Source organism: Oncorhynchus nerka, linkage group LG6 (assembly GCF_034236695.1).
Source record: "Oncorhynchus nerka isolate Pitt River linkage group LG6, Oner_Uvic_2.0, whole genome shotgun sequence".
Taxonomy (NCBI): Eukaryota; Metazoa; Chordata; class Actinopteri; order Salmoniformes; family Salmonidae; genus Oncorhynchus; species Oncorhynchus nerka.
In genome coordinates, this window is record NC_088401.1 from 14,385,498 (window position 1) to 14,407,018 (window position 21,521).

The following is a 21,521-nucleotide window of genomic DNA, read 5'->3' on the forward strand; positions in this document are numbered from 1 at the left end:
CTCTCCACTCCGGTGAGGATGGGGTTCTCCACAGCATGACAGTTGTCTATGTCACGTTCTCTCCACTCCGGTGAGGATGGGGTTCTCCGGTGAGGACAGCATGACAGTTGTCTATGTCACGTTCTCTCCACTCCGGTGAGGATGGGGTTCTCCACAGCAGGACAGTTGTCTATGTCACGTTCTCTCCACTCCGGTGAGGATGGGGTTCTCCACAGCAGGACAGTTGTCTATGTCACGTTCTCTCCACTCCGGTGAGGATGGGGTTCTCCACAGCATGACAGTTGTCTATGTCACGTTCTCTCCACTCCGGTGAGGATGGGGTTCTCCACAGCAGGACAGTTGTCTATGTCACGTTCTCTCCACTCCGGTGAGGATGGGGTTCTCCACAGCAGGACAGTTGTCTATGTCACGTTCTCTCCACTCCGGTGAGGATGGGGTTCTCCACAGCAGGACAGTTGTCTATGTCACGTTCTCTCCACTCCGGTGAGGATGGGGTTCTCCACAGCAGGACAGTTGTCTATGTCACGTTCTCTCCACTCCGGTGAGGATGGGGTTCTCCACAGCATGACAGTTGTCTATGTCACGTTCTCTCCACTCCGGTGAGGATGGGGTTCTCCACAGCAGGACAGTTGTCTATGTCACGTTCTCTCCACTCCGGTGAGGATGGGGTTCTCCACAGCATGACAGTTGTCTATGTCACGTTCTCTCCACTCCGGTGAGGATGGGGTTCTCCACAGCAGGACAGTTGTCTATGTCACGTTCTCTCCACTCCGGTGAGGATGGGGTTCTCCACAGACAGGACAGTTGTCTATGTCACGTTCTCTCCACTCCGGTGAGGATGGGGTTCTCCACAGCAGGACAGTTGTCTATGTCACGTTCTCTCCACTCCGGTGAGGATGGGGTTCTCCACAGCATGACAGTTGTCTATGTCACGTTCTCTCCACTCCGGTGAGGATGGGGTTCTCCACAGCAGGACAGTTGTCTATGTCACGTTCTCTCCACTCCGGTGAGGATGGGGTTCTCCACAGCAGGACAGTTGTCTATGTCACGTTCTCTCCACTCCGGTGAGGATGGGGTTCTCCACAGCATGACAGTTGTCTATGTCACGTTCTCTCCACTCCGGTGAGGATGGGGTTCTCCACAGCAGGACAGTTGTCTATGTCACGTTCTCTCCACTCCGGTGAGGATGGGGTTCTCCACAGCAGGACAGTTGTCTATGTCACGTTCTCTCCACTCCGGTGAGGATGGGGTTCTCCACAGCATGACAGTTGTCTATGTCACGTTCTCTCCACTCCGGTGAGGATGGGGTTCTCCACAGCAGGACAGTTGTCTATGTCACGTTCTCTCCACTCCGGTGAGGATGGGGTTCTCCACAGCATGACAGTTGTCTATGTCACGTTCTCTCCACTCCGGTGAGGATGGGGTTCTCCACAGCAGGACAGTTGTCTATGTCACGTTCTCTCCACTCCGGTGAGGATGGGGTTCTCCACAGCATGACAGTTGTCTATGTCACGTTCTCTCCACTCCGGTGAGGATGGGGTTCTCCACAGCAGGACAGTTGTCTATGTCACGTTCTCTCCACTCCGGTGAGGATGGGGTTCTCCACAGCATGACAGTTGTCTATGTCACGTTCTCTCCACTCCGGTGAGGATGGGGTTCTCCACAGCAGGACAGTTGTCTATGTCACGTTCTCTCCACTCCGGTGAGGATGGGGTTCTCCACAGCATGACAGTTGTCTATGTCACGTTCTCTCCACTCCGGTGAGGATGGGGTTCTCCACAGCAGGACAGTTGTCTATGTCACGTTCTCTCCACTCCGGTGAGGATGGGGTTCTCCACAGCAGGACAGTTGTCTATGTCACGTTCTCTCCACTCCGGTGAGGATGGGGTTCTCCACAGCATGACAGTTGTCTATGTCACGTTCTCTCCACTCGGTGAGGATGGGGTTCTCCACAGCAGGACAGTTGTCTATGTCACGTTCTCTCCACTCCGGTGAGGATGGGGTTCTCCACAGCAGGACAGTTGTCTATGTCACGTTCTCTCCACTCCGGTGAGGATGGGGTTCTCCACAGCAGGACAGTTGTCTATGTCACGTTCTCTCCACTCCGGTGAGGATGGGGTTCTCCACAGCAGGACAGTTGTCTATGTCACGTTCTCTCCACTCCGGTGAGGATGGGGTTCTCCACAGCAGGACAGTTGTCTATGTCACGTTCTCTCCACTCCGGTGAGGATGGGGTTCTCCACAGCATGACAGTTGTCTATGTCACGTTCTCTCCACTCCGGTGAGGATGGGGTTCTCCACAGCAGGACAGTTGTCTATGTCACGTTCTCTCCACTCCGGTGAGGATGGGGTTCTCCACAGCAGGACAGTTGTCTATGTCACGTTCTCTCCACTCCGGTGAGGATGGGGTTCTCCACAGCAGGACAGTTGTCTATGTCACGTTCTCTCCACTCCGGTGAGGATGGGGTTCTCCACAGCAGGACGGTGAGGATGGGGTTCTCCACGGCAGGACAGTTGTCTATGTCACGTTCTCTCCACTCCGGTGAGGATGGGGTTCTCCACACAGTTGTCTGACATGACGTTCTCTCCACTCCGGTGAGGATGGGGTTCTCCACAGCATGACAGTTGTCTATGTCACGTTCTCTCCACTCCGGTGAGGATGGGGTTCTCCACATGACAGTTGTCATGACAGTTGTCTATGTGTCTCCGGTGAGGATGGGGTTCTCCACAGCAGGACAGTTGTCTATGTCACGTTCTCTCCACTCCGGTGAGGATGGGGTTCTCCACAGCAGGACAGTTGTCTATGTCACGTTCTCTCCACTCCGGTGAGGATGGGGTTCTCCACAGCATGACAGTTGTCTATGTCACGTTCTCTCCACTCCGGTGAGGATGGGGTTCTCCACAGCAGGACAGTTGTCTATGTCACGTTCTCTCCACTCCGGTGAGGATGGGGTGAGTTGGATGGGGTTCTCCACAGCATGACAGTTGTCTATGTCACGTTCTCTCCACTCCGGTGAGGATGGGGTTCTCCACAGCAGGACAGTTGTCTATGTCACGTTCTCTCCACTCCGGTGAGGATGGGGTTCTCCACAGCATGACAGTTGTCTATGTCACGTTCTCTCCACTCCGGTGAGGATGGGGTTCTCCACAGCAGGACAGTTGTCTATGTCACGTTCTCTCCACTCCGGTGAGGATGGGGTTCTCCACAGCATGACAGTTGTCTATGTCACGTTCTCTCCACTCCGGTGAGGATGGGGTTCTCCACAGCATGACAGTTGTCTATGTCACGTTCTCTCCACTCCGGTGAGGATGGGGTTCTCCACAGCAGGACAGTTGTCTATGTCACGTTCTCTCCACTCCGGTGAGGATGGGGTTCTCCACAGCAGGACAGTTGTCTATGTCACGTTCTCTCCACTCCGGTGAGGATGGGGTTCTCCACAGCAGGACAGTTGTCTATGTCACGTTCTCTCCACTCCGGTGAGGATGGGGTTCTCCACAGCAGGACAGTTGTCTATGTCACGTTCTCTCCACTCCGGTGAGGATGGGGTTCTCCACAGCATGACAGTTGTCTATGTCACGTTCTCTCCACTCCGGTGAGGATGGGGTTCTCCACAGCAGGACAGTTGTCTATGTCACGTTCTCTCCACTCCGGTGAGGATGGGGTTCTCCCACAGGACAGTTGTCATGACAGTTGTCTATGTCACGTTCTCTCCACTCCGGTGAGGATGGGGTTCTCCACAGCAGGACAGTTGTCTATGTCACGTTCTCTCCACTCCGGTGAGGATGGGGTTCTCCACAGCAGGACAGTTGTCTATGTCACGTTCTCTCCACTCCGGTGAGGATGGGGTTCTCCACAGCATGACAGTTGTCTATGTCACGTTCTCTCCACTCCGGTGAGGATGGGGTTCTCCACAGCAGGACAGTTGTCTATGTCACGTTCTCTCCACTCCGGTGAGGATGGGGTTCTCCACAGCAGGACAGTTGTCTATGTCACGTTCTCTCCACTCCGGTGAGGATGGGGTTCTCCACAGCAGGACAGTTGTCTATGTCACGTTCTCTCCACTCCGGTGAGGATGGGGTTCTCCACAGCAGGACAGTTGTCTATGTCACGTTCTCTCCACTCCGGTGAGGATGGGGTTCTCCACAGCATGACAGTTGTCTATGTCACGTTCTCTCCACTCCGGTGAGGATGGGGTTCTCCACAGCAGGACAGTTGTCTATGTCACGTTCTCTCCACTCCGGTGAGGATGGGGTTCTCCACAGCATGACAGTTGTCTATGTCACGTTCTCTCCACTCCGGTGAGGATGGGGTTCTCCACAGCAGGACAGTTGTCTATGTCACGTTCTCTCCACTCCGGTGAGGATGGGGTTCTCCACAGACAGGACAGTTGTCTCCACAGCATGACATGTCACGTTCTCTCCACTCCGGTGAGGATGGGGTTCTCCACAGCAGGACAGTTGTCTATGTCACGTTCTCTCCACTCCGGTGAGGATGGGGTTCTCCACAGCAGGACAGTTGTCTATGTCACGTTCTCTCCACTCCGGTGAGGATGGGGTTCTCCACAGCATGACAGTTGTCTATGTCACGTTCTCTCCACTCCGGTGAGGATGGGGTTCTCCACAGCAGGACAGTTGTCTACACGTTCTCTCCACTCCGGTGAGGATGGGGTTCTCCACAGCATGACAGTTGTCTATGTCACGTTCTCTCCACTCCGGTGAGGATGGGGTTCTCCACAGCAGGACAGTTGTCTATGTCACGTTCTCTCCACTCCGGTGAGGATGGGGTTCTCCACAGCAGGACAGTTGTCTATGTCACGTTCTCTCCACTCCGGTGAGGATGGGGTTCTCCACAGCATGACAGTTGTCTATGTCACGTTCTCTCCACTCCGGTGAGGATGGGGTTCTCCACAGCATGACAGTTGTCTATGTCACGTTCTCTCCACTCCGGTGAGGATGGGGTTCTCCACAGCATGACAGTTGTCTATGTCACGTTCTCTCCACTCCGGTGAGGATGGGGTTCTCCACAGCAGGACAGTTGTCTCACATGTCACGTTCTCTCCACTCCGGTGAGGATGGGGTTCTCCACAGCAGGACAGTTGTCTATGTCACGTTCTCTCCACTCCGGTGAGGATGGGGTTCTCCACAGCATGACAGTTGTCTATGTCACGTTCTCTCCACTCCGGTGAGGATGGGGTTCTCCACAGCAGGACAGTTGTCTATGTCACGTTCTCTCCACTCCGGTGAGGATGGGGTTCTCCACAGCATGACAGTTGTCTATGTCACGTTCTCTCCACTCCGGTGAGGATGGGGTTCTCCACAGCAGGACAGTTGTCTATGTCACGTTCTCTCCACTCCGGTGAGGATGGGGTTCTCCACAGCATGACAGTTGTCTATGTCACGTTCTCTCCACTCCGGTGAGGATGGGGTTCTCCACAGCAGGACAGTTGTCTATGTCACGTTCTCTCCACTCCGGTGATGGGGGATGTTGGGTTCTCCCGGTGAGGATGTGGTTCTCCACAGCAGGACAGTTGTCTATGTCACGTTCTCTCCACTCCGGTGAGGATGGGGTTCTCCACAGCAGGACAGTTGTCTATGTCACGTTCTCTCCACTCCGGTGAGGATGGGGTTCTCCACTCCGGTGAGGATGGGGTTCTCCACAGCAGGACAGTTGTCTATGTCACGTTCTCTCCACTCCGGTGAGGATGGGGTTCTCCACAGCAGGACAGTTGTCTATGTCACGTTCTCTCCACTCCGGTGAGGATGGGGTTCTCCACAGCAGGACAGTTGTCTATGTCACGTTCTCTCCACTCCGGTGAGGATGGGGTTCTCCACAGCAGGACAGTTGTCTATGTCACGTTCTCTCCACTCCGGTGAGGATGGGGTTCTCCACAGCAGGACAGTTGTCTATGTCACGTTCTCTCCACTCCGGTGAGGATGGGGTTCTCCACAGCAGGACAGTTGTCTATGTCACGTTCTCTCCACTCCGGTGAGGATGGGGTTCTCCACAGCAGGACAGTTGTCTATGTCACGTTCTCTCCACTCCGGTGAGGATGGGGTTCTCCACAGCAGGACAGTTGTCTATGTCACGTTCTCTCCACTCCGGTGAGGATGGGGTTCTCCACAGCATGACAGTTGTCTATGTCACGTTCTCTCCACTCCGGTGAGGATGGGGTTCTCCACAGCAGGACAGTTGTCTATGTCACGTTCTCTCCACTCCGGTGAGGATGGGGTTCTCCACAGCATGACAGTTGTCTATGTCACGTTCTCTCCACTCCGGTGAGGATGGGGTTCTCCACAGCAGGACAGTTGTCTATGTCACGTTCTCTCCACTCCGGTGAGGATGGGGTTCTCCACAGCAGGACAGTTGTCTATGTCACGTTCTCTCCACTCCGGTGAGGATGGGGTTCTCCACAGCAGGACAGTTGTCTATGTCACGTTCTCTCCACTCCGGTGAGGATGGGGTTCTCCACAGCAGGACAGTTGTCTATGTCACGTTCTCTCCACTCCGGTGAGGATGGGGTTCTCCACAGCAGGACAGTTGTCTATGTCACGTTCTCTCCACTCCGGTGAGGATGGGGTTCTCCACAGCATGACAGTTGTCTATGTCAGGACAGTTGTTCTCTCCACTCCGGTGAGGATGGGGTTCTCCACAGCAGGACAGTTGTCTATGTCACGTTCTCTCCACTCCGGTGAGGATGGGGTTCTCCACAGCAGGACAGTTGTCTATGTCACGTTCTCTCCACTCCGGTGAGGATGGGGTTCTCCACAGCATGACAGTTGTCTATGTCACGTTCTCTCCACTCCGGTGAGGATGGGGTTCTCCACAGCAGGACAGTTGTCTATGTCACGTTCTCTCCACTCCGGTGAGGATGGGGTTCTCCACAGCAGGACAGTTGTCTATGTCACGTTCTCTCCACTCCGGTGAGGATGGGGTTCTCCACAGCAGGACAGTTGTCTATGTCACGTTCTCTCCACTCCGGTGAGGATGGGGTTCTCCACAGCATGACAGTTGTCTATGTCACGTTCTCTCCACTCCGGTGAGGATGGGGTTCTCCACAGCATGACAGTTGTCTATGTCACGTTCTCTCCACTCCGGTGAGGATGGGGTTCTCCACAGCATGACAGTTGTCTATGTCACGTTCTCTCCACTCCGGTGAGGATGGGGTTCTCCACAGCAGGACAGTTGTCTATGTCACGTTCTCTCCACTCCGGTGAGGATGGGGTTCTCCACAGCAGGACAGTTGTCTATGTCACGTTCTCTCCACTCCGGTGAGGATGGGGTTCTCCACAGCAGGACAGTTGTCTATGTCACGTTCTCTCCACTCGGTGAGGATGGGGTTCTCCACAGCAGGACAGTTGTCTATGTCACGTTCTCTCCACTCCGGTGAGGATGGGGTTCTCCACAGCAGGACAGTTGTCTATGTCACGTTCTCTCCACTCCGGTGAGGATGGGGTTCTCCACAGCAGGACAGTTGTCTATGTCACGTTCTCTCCACTCCGGTGAGGATGGGGTTCTCCACAGCATGACAGTTGTCTATGTCACGTTCTCTCCACTCCGGTGAGGATGGGGTTCTCCACAGCATGACAGTTGTCTATGTCACGTTCTCTCCACTCCGGTGAGGATGGGGTTCTCCACAGCAGGACAGTTGTCTATGTCACGTTCTCTCCACTCCGGTGAGGATGGGGTTCTCCACAGCATGACAGTTGTCTATGTCACGTTCTCTCCACTCCGGTGAGGATGGGGTTCTCCACAGCAGGACAGTTGTCTATGTCACGTTCTCTCCACTCCGGTGAGGATGGGGTTCTCCACAGCAGGACAGTTGTCTATGTCACGTTCTCTCCACTCCGGTGAGGATGGGGTTCTCCACAGCATGACAGTTGTCTATGTCACGTTCTCTCCACTCGGTGAGGATGGGGTTCTCCACAGCAGGACAGTTGTCTATGTCACGTTCTCTCCACTCCGGTGAGGATGGGGTTCTCCACAGCATGACAGTTGTCGGTATGTCCACAGCATGTTCTCTCCACTCCGGTGAGGATGGGGTTCTCCACAGCAGGACAGTTGTCTATGTCATGTTCTCTCCACTCCGGTGAGGATGGGGTTCTCATGGGGTTCTCTGTACAGCATGACAGTTGTCTATGTCACGTTCTCTCCACTCCGGTGAGGATGGGGTTCTCCACAGCAGGACAGTTGTCTATGTCACGTTCTCTCCACTCCGGTGAGGATGGGGTTCTCCACAGCAGGACAGTTGTCTATGTCACGTTCTCTCCACTCCGGTGAGGATGGGGTTCTCCACAGCAGGACAGTTGTCTATGTCACGTTCTCTCCACTCCGGTGAGGATGGGGTTCTCCACAGCAGGACAGTTGTCTATGTCACGTTCTCTCCACTCCGGTGAGGATGGGGTTCTCCACAGCAGGACAGTTGTCTATGTCACGTTCTCTCCACTCCGGTGAGGATGGGGTTCTCCACAGCAGGACAGTTGTCTATGTCACGTTCTCTCCACTCCGGTGAGGATGGGGTTCTCCACAGCAGGACAGTTGTCTATGTCACGTTCTCTCCACTCCGGTGAGGATGGGGTTCTCCACAGCAGGACAGTTGTCTATGTCACGTTCTCTCCACTCCGGTGAGGATGGGGTTCTCCACAGCATGAGTTGTCATGTCACGTTCTCTCCACTCCGGTGAGGATGGGGTTCTCCACAGCAGGACAGTTGTCTATGTTCTCTCCACTCCGGTGAGGATGGGGTTCTCCACAGCAGGACAGTTGTCTATGTCACGTTCTCTCCACTCCGGTGAGGATGGGGTTCTCCACAGCAGGACAGTTGTCTATGTCACGTTCTCTCCACTCCGGTGAGGATGGGGTTCTCCACAGCATGACAGTTGTCTATGTCACGTTCTCTCCACTCCGGTGAGGATGGGGTTCTCCACAGCAGGACAGTTGTCTATGTCACGTTCTCTCCACTCCGGTGAGGATGGGGTTCTCCACAGCATGACAGTTGTCTATGTCACGTTCTCTCCACTCCGGTGAGGATGGGGTTCTCCAGGACAGTTGCATGACAGTTGTCTATGGGGTCAGGACAGTTTCTCTCCACTCCGGTGAGGATGGGGTTCTCCACAGCAGGACAGTTGTCTATGTCACGTTCTCTCCACTCCGGTGAGGATGGGGTTCTCCACAGCAGGACAGTTGTCTATGTCACGTTCTCTCCACTCCGGTGAGGATGGGGTTCTCCGGTGAGGATGGGGTTCTCCACAGCAGGACAGTTGTCTATGTCACGTTCTCTCCACTCCGGTGAGGATGGGGTTCTCCACAGCAGGACAGTTGTCTATGTCACGTTCTCTCCACTCCGGTGAGGATGGGGTTCTCCACAGCAGGACAGTTGTCTATGTCACGTTCTCTCCACTCCGGTGAGGATGGGGTTCTCCACAGCAGGACAGTTGTCTATGTCACGTTCTCTCCACTCCGGTGAGGATGGGGTTCTCCACAGCAGGACAGTTGTCTATGTCACGTTCTCTCCACTCCGGTGAGGATGGGGTTCTCCACAGCAGGACAGTTGTCTATGTCACGTTCTCTCCACTCCGGTGAGGATGGGGTTCTCCACAGCATGACAGTTGTCTATGCATGACAGTTGTCTATGTTCTCTCCACTCCGGTGAGGATGGGGTTCTCCACAGCAGGACAGTTGTCTATGTCACGTTCTCTCCACTCCGGTGAGGATGGGGTTCTCCACAGCATGACAGTTGTCTATGTCACGTTCTCTCCACTCCGGTGAGGATGGGGTTCTCCACAGCAGGACAGTTGTCTATGTCACGTTCTCTCCACTCCGGTGAGGATGGGGTTCTCCACAGCAGGACAGTTGTCTATGTCACGTTCTCTCCACTCCGGTGAGGATGGGGTTCTCCACAGCATGACAGTTGTCTATGTCACGTTCTCTCCACTCCGGTGAGGATGGGTTCTCCACAGCAGGACAGTTGTCTATGTCACGTTCTCTCCACTCCGGTGAGGATGGGGTTCTCCACAGCAGGACAGTTGTCTATGTCACGTTCTCTCCACTCCGGTGAGGATGGGGTTCTCCACAGCAGGACAGGACAGTTGTCTATGTCACGTTCTCTCCACTCCGGTGAGGATGGGGTTCTCCACAGCAGGACAGTTGTCTATGTCACGTTCTCTCCACTCCGGTGAGGATGGGGTTCTCACAGCATGACAGTTGTCTATGTCACAGTTGTCTATGTTCTCTCCACTCCGGTGAGGATGGGGTTCTCCACAGCAGGACAGTTGTCTATGTCACGTTCTCTCCACTCCGGTGAGGATGGGGTTCTCCACAGCAGGACAGTTGTCTATGTCACGTTCTCTCCACTCCGGTGAGGATGGGGTTCTCCACAGCATGACAGTTGTCTATGTCACGTTCTCTCCACTCCGGTGAGGATGGGGTTCTCCACAGCAGGACAGTTGTCTATGTCACGTTCTCTCCACTCCGGTGAGGATGGGGTTCTCCACAGCATGACAGTTGTCTATGTCACGTTCTCTCCTCTCCATCCGGTGAGGATGGGGTTCTCCACAGGTGAGTTGATGGGTTCTCCACAGCAGGACAGTTGTCTATGTCACGTTCTCTCCACTCCGGTGAGGATGGGGTTCTCCACAGCATGACAGTTGTCTATGTCACGTTCTTCCACTCCGGTGAGGATGGGGTTCTCCACAGCAGGACAGTTGTCTATGTCACGTTCTCTCCACTCCGGTGAGGATGGGGTTCTCCACAGCATGACAGTTGTCTATGTCACGTTCTCTCCACTCCGGTGAGGATGGGGTTCTCCACAGCAGGACAGTTGTCTATGTCACGTTCTCTCCACTCCGGTGAGGATGGGGTTCTCCACAGCAGGACAGTTGTCTATGTCACGTTCTCTCCACTCCGGTGAGGATGGGGTTCTCCACAGCAGGACAGTTGTCTATGTCACGTTCTCTCCACTCCGGTGAGGATGGGGTTCTCCACAGCAGGACAGTTGTCTATGTCACGTTCTCTCCACTCCGGTGAGGATGGGGTTCTCCACAGCAGGACAGTTGTCTATGTCACGTTCTCTCCACTCCGGTGAGGATGGGGTTCTCCACAGCAGGACAGTTGTCTATGTCACGTTCTCTCCACTCCGGTGAGGATGGGGTTCTCCACAGCAGGACAGTTGTCTATGTCACGTTCTCTCCACTCCGGTGAGGATGGGGTTTCAGGACAGTTGTCACATGTCACGTTCTCTCCACTCCGGTGAGGAGGACATGACAGTTGTCTATGTCACGTTCTCTCCACTCCGGTTCTCTCCACTCCGGTGAGATGTGTCTATGGGGTTCTCCACAGCATGACAGTTGTCTATGTCACGTTCTCTCCACTCCGGTGAGGATGGGGTTCTCCACAGCATGACAGTTGTCTATGTCACGTTCTCTCCACTCTGGTGAGGATGGGGTTCTCCACAGCAGGACAGTCCCTGGCCTCCAGAGCAGCCCAGAGTTTGTGCCAGAAGACTCCGGTGTGTTCCCCAGCTCTGGGTCAGCTCAGGTAGGTGTGTCTCTTCACCAGCCTCCTCATGTGGTGGTAGGGTGCGAGCTGGTGGTCTGGGATCTTCTCAAAAAACACCAGGATCAGCAAATCTTTCTGCTCATCAAACAGAAGGAAGAGTGGAAAGAGAAGTGTCTTTTTTTTCATTATTTGACCCTCGATCAATATACAGGGCGAGTTTCCCCCTAAACCTCCAACCTGTACCTAACATTGTTTTCCTCAACAACCCAGCCACACATGAAAATAAATGATCAACTCGATGTGTGACAGTAAATTGTTGGTGTGTGAAAAACAACATTTGTCAAATAAAGCATTTTGCTGTTCTACTGTTAGCTACGACACATTGGGGAAATGAACCCCAAGGGCAGAATACCACAATACATAGAAAGATATTAAACCAACCTGGACACCTGGATCTCTCTGGAGCAACACCCGCTCTCCAGGTTTCAGCTGCTGATTACAGACGGTCTTTCTGCTCCGGTAGATGGCTACTGTTATTTCTATGGTTGGTTTATCTGTGGAACACAGTGAGAAACAATATTATCTCATCAATCTACACACAATACACCATAATGACAAAGCAACAACTGTTTTTTAGAAATTTTTGAACATTTATTAAAAATAAAAACTGAAATATCACATTTTACATAAGTATTCAGACCCTTTACTCAGTACTTTGTTGAAGCACCTTTGGCAGCGATTACAGCCTGGAGTCTTTTGGGTATGATGCTATAAGCTTGGCACACCTGTATTTGGGGAGTCTCTCCCATTCCTCTAGTTCCTCCCAGTGAAAAACATCCCGACAGTGTGATGTTGCCACCACCATGCTTCACCGTAGGGATGGTGCTAGGTTTCCTCCAGATGTGATGCTTGACATTAGATGCCTTTTGGCAAACTCCAATTGGGCTGTCAAATGTCTTTTACTGAGGAGTGGCTGCAGAGATGGTTGTGTCCTTCTGGAAGATTCTCCCATCTCCACAGAGGAACTCTTGAGCTCTGTCAGAGTGACCATTGACTATTGGATATAAGAGCAACTTATAAATCTCAACTTATAAATCTCACATTTGGACTCATCAGACAAAAAGACAGATTTCCACCGGTCTAATGTCCATGGCTCATGTTTCTTGACCCAAGCAAGTCGTCCCCCCCACCCCCACCCACCCACCCACCTTCGTCCAATTGCTGCGTGCACAGGGAACATCATCCTTCATAGCTTGAGGGAGGCGCTATCAAAAACAAATCTGTAAATCTTAGCCTGGGATTTCGTTACAACAGTGGCATTTTCTGCTGGGTTGACGGATGGAATTGTAGGACCCTTCAATACTGACTCCACACTGACCTACAGTAAAGTCACCAACATCAGCTAGGCCTGCTACCCAACTACAGGTAATAACCACGTTAATATGTGTGGTCATGTGACCCATGGCGTTGTCCATTCATATACAGCCATTGATTTTGTCATCCACGTGCTCAGAACCAGCAGTATCATTTTAGAACGACTAGAGGGCGATCTTGTCCTGTATTCAGACTGTCTCTGAGTCTACTGACCAGACACACTGGGTACATTACAGTCTTATATGAGCTGAAACTGTCCCCCAAAAAAATGATTATTTGGTACAGAAATCTATTTTATTACTACTGTCTGAAGGGTTGTACCAATGTTATGTAATTGCTCTAGTGTGTGCTTGAAGTTCCCGAGCAAATTCTAGCCCTTACCTTATGCATTAACTCAGTATGCTCCCTCTTATGGCAATGCAATTTTCTTATTGTCATTTTAATCCAAACTTGTGCTGACTGATCAACAGTGTTCAGTTACTTTTCAATGTGTCCCCAAAAAACTGACGTCGTTATCCACAAGTTAGAAGTAGCACGGGTGAAGTTTGCACACAAAGCAAAGTAAAGCAAAAATTACATCATCAGCGCAATCAAAAGAAACTGCCATGCTAACTTGGTTAGCTATGTGATAAAATGTAACAGTTTTCAACACATCAACTGTTTTAGACTATTTTAACCAAGCAGGAGAAATAATCATTCAATCAGCACTGAGTGAATGAATGAAAACATTTTGAAACGAACGTCATAACCAGACTGCCCATTTACATAAAGTGGTCCTGGATTCGCGAACCGGATGAGAGTTGAGAGTGAAAAACCCAGCAGCGTTAAAGTTCTTGACAAGCACAGGTGTGCTTGGTACCTACTACCATACCCAGTTCAAAGGCATATGGGGCGGCAGGTAGCCTAGTGGTTAGAGGAGGGAGGCAGGTAGCCTAGTGGTTAGAGGAGGGCGGCAGGTAGCCTTGTGGTTAGAGAGGGCGGCAGGTAGCCTAGTGGTTAGAGAGGGCGGCAGGTAGCCTAGTGGTTAGAGGAGGGCGGCAGGTAGCCTTGTGGTTAGAGAGGGCGGCAGGTAGCCTAGTGGTTAGAGAGGGCGGCAGGTAGCCTAGTGGTTAGAGGAGGGCGGCAGGTAGCCTAGTGGTTAGAGAGGGAGGCAGGTAAACTAGTGGTTAGAGAGGGAGGCAGGTAGCCTAGTGGTTAGAGAGGGAGGCAGGTAGCCTAGTGGTTAGAGAGGGAGGCAGGTAGCCTAGTGGTTAGAGGAGGGCGGCAGGTAGCCTAGTGGTTAGAGAGGGCGGCAGGTAGCCTAGTAGTTAGAGAGGGAGGCAGGTAGCCTAGTGGTTAGAGGGGGGCGGCAGGTAGCCTAGTGGTTAGAGGAGGGCGGCAGGTAAACTAGTGGTTAGAGAGGGAGGCAGGTAGCCTAGTGGTTAGAGGAGGGAGGCAGGTAGCCTAGTGGTTAGAGAGGGAGGCAGGTAGCCTAGTGGTTAGAGAGGGAGGCAGGTAGCCTAGTGGTTAGAGGAGGGAGGCAGGTAGCCTAGTGGTTAGAGAGGGAGGCAGGTAGCCTAGTGGTTAGAGAGGGAGGCAGGTAGCCTAGTGGTTAGAGAGGGAGGCAAGTAGCCTAGTGGTTAGAGAGGGAGGCAGGTAGCCTAGTGGTTAGAGGAGGGAGGCAGGTAGCCTAGTGGTTAGAGGAGGGAGGCAGGTAGCCTAGTGGTTAGAGAGGGAGGCAGGTAGCCTAGTGGTTAGAGAGGGAGGCAGGTAGCCTAGTGGTTAGAGAGGGCGGCAGGTAGCCTAGTGGTTAGATGAGGGCGGCAGGTAGCCTAGTGGTTAGAGGAGGGAGGCAGGTAGCCTAGTGGTTAGAGGAGGGAGGCAGGTAGCCTAGTGGTTAGAGGAGGGAGGCAGGTAGCCTAGTGGTTAGAGGAGGGAGGCAGGTAGCCTAGTGGTTAGAGAGGGAGGCAGGTAGCCTAGTGGTTAGAGGAGGGAGGCAGGTAGCCTAGTGGTTAGAGGAGGGAGGCAGGTAGCCTAGTGGTTAGAGAGGGAGGCAGGTAGCCTAGTGGTTAGAGAGGGAGGCAGGTAGCCTAGTGGTTAGAGGAGGGCGGCAGGTAGCCTAGTGGTTAGAGAGGGCGGCAGGTAGCCTAGTAGTTAGAGAGGGAGGCAGGTAGCCTAGTGGTTAGAGGGGGGCGGCAGGTAGCCTAGTGGTTAGAGGAGGGCGGCAGGTAAACTAGTGGTTAGAGAGGGAGGCAGGTAGCCTAGTGGTTAGAGGAGGGAGGCAGGTAGCCTAGTGGTTAGAGAGGGAGGCAGGTAGCCTAGTGGTTAGAGAGGGAGGCAGGTAGCCTAGTGGTTAGAGGAGGGAGGCAGGTAGCCTAGTGGTTAGAGAGGGAGGCAGGTAGCCTAGTGGTTAGAGAGGGAGGCAGGTAGCCTAGTGGTTAGAGAGGGAGGCAAGTAGCCTAGTGGTTAGAGGGAGGCAAGTAGCCTAGTGGTTAGAGAGGGAGGCAGGTAGCCTAGTGGTTAGAGGAGGGAGGCAGGTAGCCTAGTGGTTAGAGGAGGGAGGCAGGTAGCCTAGTGGTTAGAGAGGGAGGCAGGTAGCCTAGTGGTTAGAGAGGAGGCAGGTAGCCTAGTGGTTAGAGAGGGCGGCAGGTAGCCTAGTGGTTAGATGAGGGCGGCAGGTAGCCTAGTGGTTAGAGGAGGGAGGCAGGTAGCCTAGTGGTTAGAGGAGGGAGGCAGGTAGCCTAGTGGTTAGAGGAGGGAGGCAGGTAGCCTAGTGGTTAGAGAGGGAGGAAGGTAGCCTAGTGGTTAGAGGAGGGAGGCAGGTAGCCTAGTGGTTAGAGGAGGGAGGCAGGTAGCCTAGTGGTTAGAGAGGGAGGCAGGTAGCCTAGTGGTTAGAGAGGGAGGCAGGTAGCCTAGTGGTTAGAGAGGGAGGCAGGTAGCCTAGTGGTTAGAGGGGGGAGGCAGGTAGCCTAGTGGTTAGACAGGGAGGCAGGTAGCCTAGTGGTTAGAGAGGGAGGCAGGTAGCCTAGTGGTTAGAGAGGGAGGCAGGTAGCCTAGTGGTTAGAGAGGGAGGCAGGTAGCCTAGTGGTTAGAGGGGGGAGGCAGGTAACCTAGTTGTTAGAGAGGGAGGCAGGTAGCCTAGTGGTTATAGAGACAGGCAGGTAGCCTAGTGGTTAGAGAGGGAGGCAGGTAGCCTAGTGGTTAGAGGAGGGTGGCAGGTAGCCTAGTGGTTAGAGGAGGGAGGCAGGTAGCCTAGTGGTTAGAGGAGGGAGGCAGGTATCCTAGTGGTTAGAGAGGGAGGCAGGTAGCCTAGTGGTTAGAGAGGGAGGCAGGTAGCCTAGTGGTTAGAGAGGGAGGAAGGTAGCCTAGTGGTTAGAGGAGGGAGGCAGGTAGCCTAGTGGTTAGAGAGGGAGGCAGGTAGCCTAGTGGTTAGAGAGGGAGGCAGGTAGCCTAGTGGTTAGAGAGGGAGGCAAGTAGCCTAGTGGTTAGAGAGGGAGGCAAGTAGCCTAGTGGTTAGAGAGGGAGGCAGGTAGCCTAGTGGTTAGAGGAGGGAGGCAGGTAGCCTAGTGGTTAGAGGAGGGAGGCAGGTAGCCTAGTGGTTAGAGAGGGAGGCAGGTAGCCTAGTGGTTAGAGAGGGAGGCAGGTAGCCTAGTGGTTAGAGAGGGCGGCAGGTAGCCTAGTGGTTAGATGAGGGCGGCAGGTAGCCTAGTGGTTAGAGGAGGAGGCAGGTAGCCTAGTGGTTAGAGGAGGGAGGCAGGTAGCCTAGTGGTTAGAGGAGGGAGGCAGGTAGCCTAGTGGTTAGAGGAGGGAGGCAGGTAGCCTAGTGGTTAGAGGAGGGAGGCAGGTAGCCTAGTGGTTAGAGAGGGAGGCAGGTAGCCTAGTGGTTAGAGGAGGGAGGCAGGTAGCCTAGTGGTTAGAGGAGGGAGGCAGGTAGCCTAGTGGTTAGAGAGGGAGGCAGGTAGCCTAGTGGTTAGAGAGGGAGGCAGGTAGCCTAGTGGTTAGAGGAGGGCGGCAGGTAGCCTAGTGGTTAGAGAGGGCGGCAGGTAGCCTAGTAGTTAGAGAGGGAGGCAGGTAGCCTAGTGGTTAGAGGGGGGCGGCAGGTAGCCTAGTGGTTAGAGGAGGGCGGCAGGTAAACTAGTGGTTAGAGAGGGAGGCAGGTAGCCTATTGGTTAGAGGAGGGAGGCAGGTAGCCTAGTGGTTAGAGAGGGAGGCAGGTAGCCTAGTGGTTAGAGAGGGAGGCAGGTAGCCTAGTGGTTAGAGGAGGGAGGCAGGTAGCCTAGTGGTTAGAGAGGGAGGCAGGTAGCCTAGTGGTTAGAGAGGGAGGCAGGTAGCCTAGTGGTTAGAGAGGGAGGCAAGTAGCCTAGTGGTTAGAGAGGGAGGCAAGTAGCCTAGTGGTTAGAGAGGGAGGCAGGTAGCCTAGTGGTTAGAGGAGGGAGGCAGGTAGCCTAGTGGTTAGAGGAGGGAGGCAGGTAGCCTAGTGGTTAGAGAGGGAGGCAGGTAGCCTAGTGGTTAGAGAGGGAGGCAGGTAGCCTAGTGGTTAGAGAGGGCGGCAGGTAGCCTAGTGGTTAGATGAGGGCGGCAGGTAGCCTAGTGGTTAGAGGAGGGAGGCAGGTAGCCTAGTGGTTAGAGGAGGGAGGCAGGTAGCCTAGTGGTTAGAGGAGGGAGGCAGGTAGCCTAGTGGTTAGAGAGGGAGGAAGGTAGCCTAGTGGTTAGAGGAGGAGGGAGGCAGGTAGCCTAGTGGTTAGAGGAGGGAGGCAGGTAGCCTAGTGGTTAGAGAGGGAGGCAGGTAGCCTAGTGGTTAGAGAGGGAGGCAGGTAGCCTAGTGGTTAGAGAGGGAGGCAGGTAGCCTAGTGGTTAGAGGGGGGAGGCAGGTAGCCTAGTGGTTAGACAGGGAGGCAGGTAGCCTAGTGGTTAGAGAGGGAGGCAGGTAGCCTAGTGGTTAGAGAGGGAGGCAGGTAGCCTAGTGGTTAGAGAGGGAGGCAGGTAGCCTAGTGGTTAGAGGGGGGAGGCAGGTAACCTAGTTGTTAGAGAGGGAGGCAGGTAGCCTAGTGGTTATAGAGACAGGCAGGTAGCCTAGTGGTTAGAGAGGGAGGCAGGTAGCCTAGTGGTTAGAGGAGGGTGGCAGGTAGCCTAGTGGTTAGAGGAGGGAGGCAGGTAGCCTAGTGGTTAGAGGAGGGAGGCAGGTATCCTAGTGGTTAGAGAGGGAGGCAGGTAGCCTAGTGGTTAGAGAGGGAGGCAGGTAGCCTAGTGGTTAGAGAGGGAGGCAGGTAGCCTAGTGGTTAGAGAGGAGGAAGTAGCCTAGTGGTTAGAGAGGGAGGCAGGTAGCCTAGTGGTTAGAGCGGGGAGGCAGGTAACCTAGTGGTTAGAGAGGGAGGCAGGTAGCCTAGTGGTTATAGAGGGAGGCAGGTAGCCTAGTGGTTAGAGAGGGAGGCAGGTAGCCTAGTGGTTAGAGAGGGAGGCAGGTAGCCTAGTGGTTAGAGGGGGGAGGCAGGTAGCCTAGTGGTTAGAGGAGGGAGGCAGGTAACCTAGTGGTTAGAGGAGGGAGGCAGGTAACCTAGTGGTTAGAGAGGGAGGCAGGTAGCCTAGTGGTTAGAGAGGGAGGCAGGTAGACTAGTGGTTAGAGTGTTGGACTTGGAACCGATAGCTTTCAAGATTGAATCCCTGAGCTGACAAGGTAAAAATCTGTCGTTCTGCCCCTGAACAAGGCAGTTAACCCACTGTTCCTAGGCCGTCATTGAAAATAAAAATGTGTTCTTAACTGACCTGCCCAGTTGAATAAATAAAATAGGTATAGTCTTTCCCATTCTCTCTCTGAATTGCACATACAGTATACACAATCCATGTTTCAAGGCTTAAAGATCCCTCTTTAACCTGTCTCCTCCCCTTCATCTACACTGATTGAAGTGGATTTAACAACTGACATTAATAAGGGATCATAGATTTTACCTGGTCAGTCTACTGTGTCATGGAAAGAGCATTCTTAATGTGTAGTATACTCAGTTTATATATCATTTGTTTGTATGTCTTTTTAGACATAGGCCTATTGTAAATGTGTATTATCGTGGCGTCCCCAAATAAATAGAAGTGCAAAGATAACTTTAAGCTACACATTCATTTGACAGAGGTAATGAACCGTCCATTGATCAGCACAGCAACTGATTGGATCATGTTTGGAAAAAAACAGGTGTTTCTGAGCTTATGTCAATATTACACAGGTACACAGGTAAGAGTTCCAGAAATCTGAAATACAGACAGGCTCTATAGATCTCTATAGATCTCTATATCTATATGAGTGACGGTGTCCAAAACATCACCTTCTGTTGGGGACCTACTGACAAAAACAATGTCATGAAATATTCAGATTTTTCAATGGCATGTATTGTTAAATAAATATTTAAGGAAATACAGGCAGGCACCACATTACTACAAACAGCTCTTGAAAGTTGAAATGTGCATGCTTTGAAGGTGTGTGTGTGTGTGTTTCACTGCACCAGTCCAACTCCAATCAGGTCTCTCAGATTCTCTGTGTCAGCACCCCCTCCTGCCTCCCCCCTCCTCTCCCTCCTTGCCCAGCCCCCTCTTCTCATTGGATGACCTAGTGGGGTTGCCAAGGAAACATGTGTGGTGAGGCTACCCTGCGAAATGTGGGGTGCATCTTTTTTGAATGGGCCTCAAGCACGCACGAACACACACACACACGCACACACACACACACACACACACAACAACACACACACGGGAATGCATGCATGGACACACACGTATGCATCCACGTTGTCGAATATACACACACACACACTCAGGAAAATCAGTGGTGAGGTTTTATAGAAGCAAGGCCAGTTACCCCTGGGGATGTAATGATGGAGGAAAATATGACAGGAGGAGAGAACTGCTGTCATTGTTACCTGGTGGTTTTATCCAAAATAGTATATTATCTATTATAAACTGGGTGGTTCAAGCCCTGAATGCTGATTGGCTGAAAGTATGATGGGTGTGACAAAACATGTATTGTTACTGCTTTTATTACGTTGGTGACCATTTTATAACAGCAGTAAAGGCACCTGGGGGGCTTGTGGTATATGACCAACAGGCTTGGGTAGGTTACTTTCCAAATGTAATCTGTTACAGTTACTAGTTACCTGTCCAATATTGTAATCAGTAACGTAACTTTTGGATTACCCAAAGTCAGTAATGTAATCTGATTACATTCAGTTACTTTTAGATTACTTTCATCCTTAAGAGGCATTAGAAGTAAACAAAAATGTCTGTTACCAATTGAACGACATCTATTACAGGATAAATCAATGTTAAAGTTTACATAGCTGGCCATATATGGATGTTACATGTTAAGTTATGGGTTGGTTATGTAGGCTTCTACTAACCCATCGCTTTCTACTACATATAATATGATTATATCTTTACATTAAAAACCAAAGTCTATCAGATTTCCAGTCATTCCAATATATGTTATACCCCTTGATCTTCAAGACTAGGACTTGGAAATATGGAAGTATAGATTAGCCAAATTGTTTTACTTGAGCTTAACCCAAAACTAAGGACTAATTAGCCAGCCCTACTTGTTTATGATTTTGTTGTCATGGAGGACTGATTGGGCTCATTGACTCCAGTTGAAAAATAAATGCCGTGTTCATGGAATGGCCTGCTGTGAGCACGACTGAACAGAGCTATTTACATGTGTAAAATGAAGGTCATATGCTGCATTTGCTGTAGGCCTATTGTTTACCTTTAGGTTGGTGACACTGATATCTTGATAATATGAAGTTGTTTAAAGGGCAAATCCACAGATGAAACAATAACAACGGCCGCCCCGTCTCTGTTTTGGTAAAAAGCTAAGGGACGGGCCTGGAGTAATGTTCCCACTCTTATTGTTTTAACCATTTTGAGGCAATTTTGAGGTACATTTATTTTATTAAAACATTTATTTTTTTAATGTAACTACATTGTTGGTTAGGGGCTTGTAAGTAAGCATTTCACTGTAAGGTCTACACCTGTTGTATTCAGCATTTCACTGTGAGGTCTACACCTGCTGTATTCAGCATTTCACTGTGAGGTCTACACCTGCTGTATTCAGCATTTCACTGTGAGGTCTACACCTGCTGTATTCAGCATTTCACTGTGAGGTCTACACCTGCTGTATTCAGCATTTCACTGTGAGGTCTACTACACCTGTTGTATTCAGCATTTCACTGTGAGGTCTACACCTGCTGTATTCAGAATTTCACTGTAAGGTCTACACCTGCTGTATTCAGCATTTCATTGTAAGGTCTACTACACCTGTTGTATTCAGCATTTCACTGTGAGGTCTACACGTGTTGGATTCAGCATTTCACTGTGAGGTCTACACCTGCTGTATTCAGCATTTCACTGTGAGGTCTACACCTGCTGTATTCAGCATTTCACTGTGAGGTCTACACCTGCTGTATTCAGCATTTCACTGTGAGGTCTACACCTGCTGTATTCAGCATTTCACTGTGAGGTCTACACCTGCTGTATTCAGCATTTCACTGTGAGGTCTACACCTGCTGTATTCAGCATTTCACTGTGAGGTCTACACCTGCTGTATTCAGCATTTCACTGTGAGGTCTACACCTGCTCTATTCAGCATTTCACTGTGAGGTCTACACCTGCTGTATTCAGCATTTCACTGTGAGGTC